Source organism: Lampetra fluviatilis, chromosome 65 (genome assembly GCF_964198595.1).
Source record: "Lampetra fluviatilis chromosome 65, kcLamFluv1.1, whole genome shotgun sequence".
NCBI lineage: Eukaryota > Metazoa > Chordata > Hyperoartia > Petromyzontiformes > Petromyzontidae > Lampetra > Lampetra fluviatilis.
In genome coordinates, this window is record NC_136339.1 from 5,438,302 (window position 1) to 5,446,138 (window position 7,837).

Sequence of the window (7,837 nt, forward strand, 5' to 3'; positions counted from 1 at the left end):
GGGGTGGGGTTGGTGGGTGAGTGGCTGAGTGGGTGAGTGGCTGAGTGGGTGAGTGGGTGGGTGAGTGAGTGGGTGAGTGGATGTCCAGCAACCACGCACGCCCTGGCCACCTTTGCTAGGCACGCATCCCAGGGGCAGGGCCTTGGCATTTGGTGACCCACGCTGCACTAATGAGTCCCAATTTAGAAGGATACCGCTCCTGCAATTGCCCATCACTGCATCGGCTGCCTCGAGCAAATCATCATTTTGCAACGGTCGCCCGGGCACAACGGAACCACAATGCCGTTCTCCAGGAGCCGGTGATGGTATTGTTGTTATTGTTGTTGTTGTTATTGTTTACACTATGAGACATCTCCTTTACCAGTGGCCAAAATATAGTAGTAGGTTTTTACCCTTTAAACTGGTACAAAACTGACACCTTTATACAAGGCATCATGTTTGCAATAACCACAACACAAGCAGTCAAAATGCAAACAAAAAGAAACAACTCTGATGATGATAATGATATGCATTGTCCTTGAAGTCGATTGGTCCACACCCGAGACAGCTTTTCCTAGAGCCGAGTCTCCATTGGTGTTGGACCAGATGACGCCAAAAGGCGTACAACTCAAAAACAGTGCACTATCAGAGTATTGAGAGCTCGGGGTAAGCATTTACACTATGAGACCTCCTTTACCAGTGGCAAAATATAGTAGTAGGTTTTTACCCTTTAAACTGGTACAAAACTAACACCTTTATACAAGGCATCATGTTTGCAATATCTGGTTCAACACCAATGGAGACTAGGCTCTAAGGAAAGCTGTCTCGGGTGTAGACCAATCAACTTCAAGGACAGTGCATATCATTATCATCATCAGAGTTGTTTCTTTTTGTTTGCATTTTGACTGCTTGTGTTGCGGTTATTGCAAACATGATGCCTCGTATAAAGGTGCCAGTTTTGTACCAGTTTAAAGGGTAAAAACCTACTACTACGTTGTTATTGTTGTTGTTTGTTTGTTGTTTGTTTGTTTTTGGATCGTGGCTCACCTGTTGGGGGTTGTTTGGTGGTGGTCGTTTTGCCTGCACGCCAGGGACACACAAACAACCCAACGTCAACATCGCAGCGCCACGCCCCGACCGCCTTTCTCCCCCGGTGGCGATGTTTACCGCACACCGCGCCGGGTGCTCGTTTTGAGGCTGAGTCGACCTAGGGGAGGGCCCAGGAGCAGGACCAGTTGGCGTTGGGCGTGAGCGGGAATCGAACTCGGGTCGGTGGGTTCGTAGCGCGGCAGCGCTAACCGCTGCACCACCGCTCCCCACACACACACACACGTGTACACACAAAGACAAAGATCCCCCGTATAGCCTCAACAGACTGTTGGGGCAAGCGCTGTTAATGGTACACGAGGGGGTGGGTGGCCAGCAACCACGCCCGGCCGCCTTTGTCTCCCCAGTGGCGATGTTTACTACACACCGCGCCAGGTACTCATTTGAGGCTGAGTCGACCTAGGGGAGGCCCAGGGACCGGTTCGTAGCGCAGCGCGCTGACAGCTGCACCACCGCTCCCCAAACGCACACACGCGTGCACACACATGACACACACACACGTTCACACACGTACACACGTGTTCACACACGTACACACATGACACACACATACACGTGTACACATGACACCCACACACACACGTGTACACACATGACACACACACACACGTACACACGTACACACGTGTTCACACACGTACACACCTGACACACACACGCGTACACACATGACACACACACACGCGCACGCGCGAGAGCGGTGTTGTGTGGGGGGAGGGCAGGTACAGATGATCGCCTTACCTGGCTGAGTTGTTGTTTTGGGAGTGCTCGTTTCTCCTGCACGCAAAGCGAGATGGGGGGTGGTGGGGGGGGGACAAAGTCAACTTCGGTCAATTTGCCACCGCAACGAACTCCACTCTCTCCACTTTGAAGGAGAGAAAAAAACGTGGACGTCTTCGTCACTTCCGACGCACGCTACCTCTGAACCAGCGAAAGTGGATATCAAAGAGTTACCTCTGAGACCCCACCCCCCATCTTCTTCAAGTGACACTGGTTCGCTCAGAACGAAACCCGCGGAAGTGGATATCAAAAAGCTACCTCTGAGACCACCCCCTTCTTCTTCAAGCGACACTGGTTGGCTCAGAACGGCCCGCGGAAGCGGATATGAAAGAGCTACCCCTGAGGTCCCTCCTTCTTCAAGCGAGTGAATTCGTGGGTGAACAATTGATTGACTAAGCGGGTGGGTGAGACGGGCGAGTGGGTAAACGGGTTGGTTGATGCGGCGGTGTGTGAGTTCAAGTCCACGTTGTGTAAGCAGGCGTTTATTTGGAGTTTGCGTGTTTCTCTCTCATCATCATCACGGTGGCTAGGAGATGTTAACTACCTCGCCTGGTCTACAGGAGACCGTGGGTTCGATCCTGACCCTGACGCCTGCTGCTGTATATTTGAAGTTGAATTTTGCGTCTCTCTCATCATCATCACGGTGGCTATGAGATGTTAACTACCTCGCCTGGTCTACAGGAGGTCGTGGGTTCGATCCCGACCCTGACGCCTGCTGCTGTATATTTGGTGTTTGCGTGTCTCTCTCTCCCCGTGGTCGCGTGGATTTTTCTCCGAGTCCTCCGGGTTTTCCCCTCCACATTTACAATCAACGTCACCACGCGCTGCTGTGCTCTATCCGCTGCTGCTGCGCTATATCAGCTTCTCACCTGGCGGTTTCCCGGGCTCCGTGGGCTTCACACCTGGAGAGGGGCGAGAGAGACGCAATGCGGTCAGTCGTCGTCGTCATCGTCAACATCCGCGTCATCGTCGTCATCGTCGTCATCAACATCTGCGTCGTCGTCAACGTCGTCGTCCTAAAGAGATCACGGTGCCGTGACCTTGGATAAGAGGTCACGGTGCCGTGACCTTAAATAAGAGGTCACGCCACCGTGACCTTGAACAAGAGGTCACACCGCCGTGACCTTAAATAAGAGGTCACGCCACCGTGACCTTGAACAAGAGGTCACACCGCCGTGACCTTAAATAAGAGGTCACGGTGCCTTGACCTTAAATAAGAGGTCACGCCGCCGTGACCTTAAATAAGAGGTCACGGTGCCATGACCTTAAACAAGAGGTCACGGCGCCGTGACCTCAAACAAGAGGTCACGCCGCCGTGACCTTAAATAAGAGGTCACGGCACCGTGACCTCAAACAAGGGCCCGCGACCTCCATCTACGGATGAAAGCGCGCGACGAGCACGTGGGTTCCGGAGCGACGGTCCTCACCGCTGACGCCCACGCTCGCCAAGTCGACCGTGAAGCGTCCCAGCCGGCCATCCGTGGACCCGCCGCCCAGGGGCACGATGGCCTCCTTGAGCGTCGCCAGCGCCTCGTCCACCACCGATTGCACGGAGGACCCGGAGAAGAACTCGAGCCCGAAGGAGGTGGACACGCTGCCCGACCTGCCGCGGAACGCGAGGTTAGCGGTTGTTTCTTGCTGTGGTTGCCCCACCTGACGACGATTGCTTGTGTTGCGATCGAAACGTCGTGATTTGTTGAATTTTTCTGCTTGGTTCTTTCGGGAAAAGTAACGTAGAAGGGAAATAATAAAATAATAAAAATAAAACATAATAAAATAATTCTCACGACGTTTCGGCCACAACGCAAGGAGCCGTCCTCGGGTAAATATGCTAAATTCCTCTTGATATGCAAATTATTTTGTCAAGGCGCTCTTCCCCCTCCAACCCAGCTTAAATATACGCTGCCAAGCCTGGTGGTGTTTCATTCAGACGCTGTCTTTCCGACACACCTGTTCTTCACCTGAGGACGGCTGCTTGCGTTGTGGCCGAAACGTCGTGAGAATTATTTTATTATGTTTAATTTTTATTATTTTATAATTTCCCTTCTACGTGACTTTTACCGAAAGAACCAAGAAGATGAATCCCTGCAGTCACGAAAGCTTTAAATCGAAATTGTTTAATTTTATTTCATTTCTACCTACGTGACTTTACCGAAAGAACCAAAGAGTGTGGATTCCTGCAGTCACGAAAGCTTCAAATCAAGGTTACGGAGCGGTCGGCCATTGGATCGAGGTGCAGTAGCATCAACAACATCAACAACATCACCCCCCCCCCCCCCGCGGCCCCCCACTACTACCACCAACGAAAACGAGCGCAACAATAGTACGACTAAAATACACACGGTATTCATAACGACGATGAATGGGAAATAAATGAATCGTGACGGTAGGAATGACATTGATGTGTTGTTGATCGAGCGCCGTTCGCGCCAGGGCATCGCAGATTCGGTGTCGGTGGTGGTGGTGGTGGTTGTGGCGGCTACGCCGATAAACTAGCACCGTGTGTTGCGGCAGCAGCGACGGCTGCGAGGGTTGGTGGATCGCAAAGTGTGTGGAGCAATCTCCGTTTGTTCCACACTCCATTCTACCAGTGGGTAGGAGTCGTACCCCTGTCTCTGCCAGGAGAAGGCGGACTAATCTCCATCTGTTCCATCTGTATGCAATAAATGCATTGCCCCCTGACACACGCGGGTTGTCTCCGGGTGCTCCGGTCCCCCCCCCCCCCCCCTACATGCATAGACACTCATTCATTGGCTGGGAATGTCTCAATATCGAGGGGGCTGTAGAGCTTAGACAACTGGTGGTGATTCCGGCTCGCAGTCCGGCTGGCACCCTCCAGTTTGTCTTTGCTTCCACGGGCCACTAAAGTAACGCTCAGCACCATGTGTATCTCTCCACGTAAAGAAAACGGGATTTTTACACATCCTACAAGCCGTACGAAATTCCGGGAGGGCATCTCACCCCTGTTTCCAGTGGCATCGGTTCAAAGCGAGCCTCGCGAACACTCGTCACAAACACGCGGGGACAGGTGAGACTTTGAGTCCTTTCGTTCCCACTTCTTCACACACACAGCTCCCTCCTTCATCCACAGCTCCCTCCTTCATCCACAGCTCTCCTTCATCCACAGCTCCCTTCTTCATCCACAGCTCCCTCCTTCATCCACAGCTCTCTCCTCCATCCTCAGCTCCCTCCTTCATCCACAGCTCTCCTTCATTCACACCTCCCTCCTTCATCTACAGGATCATCCACAGCTCCCTCCTTCATCCACAGCTCCCTCTTTCATCCACAGCTCCCTCCTTCATAGACAACTCTCCTTCATTCACACCTCCCTCCTTCGTCTACAGCATCACTTACAGCTCCCTCCTTCATCCACAGCTCCCTCCATCATCCACAGCTCCCTCCTTCATCCACAGCTCCCTCCTTCATAGACAACTCTCCTTCATTCACACCTCCCTCCTTCGTCTACAGCATCACTTACAGCTCCCTCCTTCATCCACAGCTCCCTCCATCATCCACAGCTCCCTCCTTCATCCACAGCTCCCTCCTTCATCCACAGCTCCCTCCTTCATCCACAGCTCCCTCCTTCATCCACAGCTCCCTCCTTCATCCACAGCTCTCTCCATCATCCACAGCTCCCTCCTTCATCCACAGCTCCCTCCATCATCCACAGCTCCCTCCATCATCCACAGCTCCCTCCTTCATCCACAGCTCCCTCCATCATCCACAGCTCCCTCCTTCATCCACAGCTCCCTCCTTCATCCACAGCTCTCTCCATCATCCACAGCTCCCTCCATCATCCACAGCTCCCTTCTTCATCCACAGCTCCCTCCTTCATCCACAGCTCCCTCCTTCATCCACAGCTCCCTCCTTCATCCACAGCTCCCTCCTTCATCCACAGCTCCCTCCTTCATCCACAGCTCTCTCCTTCATCCACAGCTCCCTCCTTCATCCACAGCTCCCTCCTTCATCCACAGCTCTCTCCTTCATCCACAGCTCCCTCCTTCATCCACAGCTCCCTCCTTCATCCACAGCTCCCTCCTTCATCCACAGCTCCCTTCTTCATCCACAGCTCCCTCCTTCATCCACAGCTCTCTCCTTCATCCACAGCTCCCTCCTTCATCCACAGCTCCCTCCTTCACCCACAGCTCCCTCCTTCATCCACAGCTCTCTCCTTCATCCACAGCTCCCTCCTTCATCCACAGCTCCCTCCTTCATCCACAGCTCCCTCCTTCATCCACAGCTCTCTCCTTCATCCACAGCTCCCTCCTTCATCCACAGCTCCCTCCTTCATCCACAGCTCCCTCCTTCATCCACAGCTCCCTCCTTCATCCACAGCTCTCTCCTTCATCCACAGCTCTCTCCTTCACCCACAGCTCCCTCCTTCACCCACAGCTCCCTCCTTCATCCACAGCTCCCTCCTTCATCCACAGCTCCCTCCTTCACCCACAGCTCCCTCCTTCATCCACAGCTCCCTCCTTCATCCACAGCTCTCTCCTTCATCCACAGCTCTCTCCTTCACCCACAGCTCCCTCCTTCATCCACAGCTCTCTCCTTCATCCACAGCTCTCTCCTTCACCCACAGCTCCCTCCTTCATCCACAGCTCCCTCCTTCATCCACAGCTCCCTCCTTCATCCACAGCTCCCTCCTTCACCCACAGCTCCCTCCTTCACCCACAGCTCCCTCCTTCATCCACAGCTCTCTCCTTCATCCACAGCTCTCTCCTTCATCCAGAGCTCTTTCTTTTATCAACAGCTCCCTCCTTCATCCACAACTCTCTCCTTCATCCACAGCTCCCTCCTTCATCCAGAGGTCCCTTCTTCATCTACAGCTTCATCCACAGCTCCCTCCATCATCCACAGCTCCCTCCATCATCCACAGCTCCCTCCTTCACCCACAGCTCTCTCCTTCATCCACAGCTCCCTCCATCATCCACAGCTCCCTCCATCATCCACAGCTCCCTCCTTCATCCACAGCTCCCTCCATCATCCACAGCTCCCTCCTTCACCCACAGCTCTCTCCTTCATCCACAGCTCCCTCCATCATCCACAGCTCTCTCCTTCATCCACAGCTCCCTCCATCATCCACAGCTCCCTCCATCATCCACAGCTCCCTCCATCATCCACAGCTCCCTCCATCATCCACAGCTCCCTCCATCATCCACAGCTCCCTCCTTCATCCACAGCTCCCTCCTTCATCCACAGCTCCCTCCTTCATCCACAGCTCTCTCCTTCACCCACAGCTCCCTCCTTCACCCACAGCTCTCTCCTTCATCCACAGCTCCCTCCATCATCCACAGCTCCCTCCATCATCCACAGCTCCCTCCATCATCCACAGCTCCCTCCTTCATCCACAGCTCCCTCCTTCATCCACAGCTCCCTCCTTCATCCACAGCTCCCTCCTTCATCCACAGCTCCCTCCTTCATCCACAGCTCCCTCCTTCATCCACAGCTCTCTCCTTCATCCAGAACTCCCTCCATCCACAGCTCCCTCCTTCATCCACAGCTCCCTCCTTCATCCACAGCTCCCTCCTTCATCCACAGCTCCCTCCTTCATCCACAGCTCCCTCCTTCATCCACAGCTCTCTCCTTCATCCAGAACTCCCTCCATCCACAGCTCCCTCCTTCATCCACAGCTCCCTCCTTCATCCACAGCTCTCTCCTTCATCCACAGCTCTCTCCTTCATCCACAGCTCCCTCCTTCATCCACAACTCTCTCCTTCATCCACAGCCTCCCTCCTTCATCCACAGCTCCCTCCATCATCCACAGCTCCCTCCTTCATCCACAGCTCCCTCCTTCATCCACAGCTCTCTCCTTCATCCACAGCTCCCTCCTTCATCCACAGCTCTCTCCTTCATCCACAGCCTCCCTCCTTCATCCACAGCTCCCTCCATCATCCACAGCTCTCTCCTTCATCCACAGCTCCCTCCTTCATCCACAGCTCTCTCCTTCATCCACAGCTCCCTCCTTCAT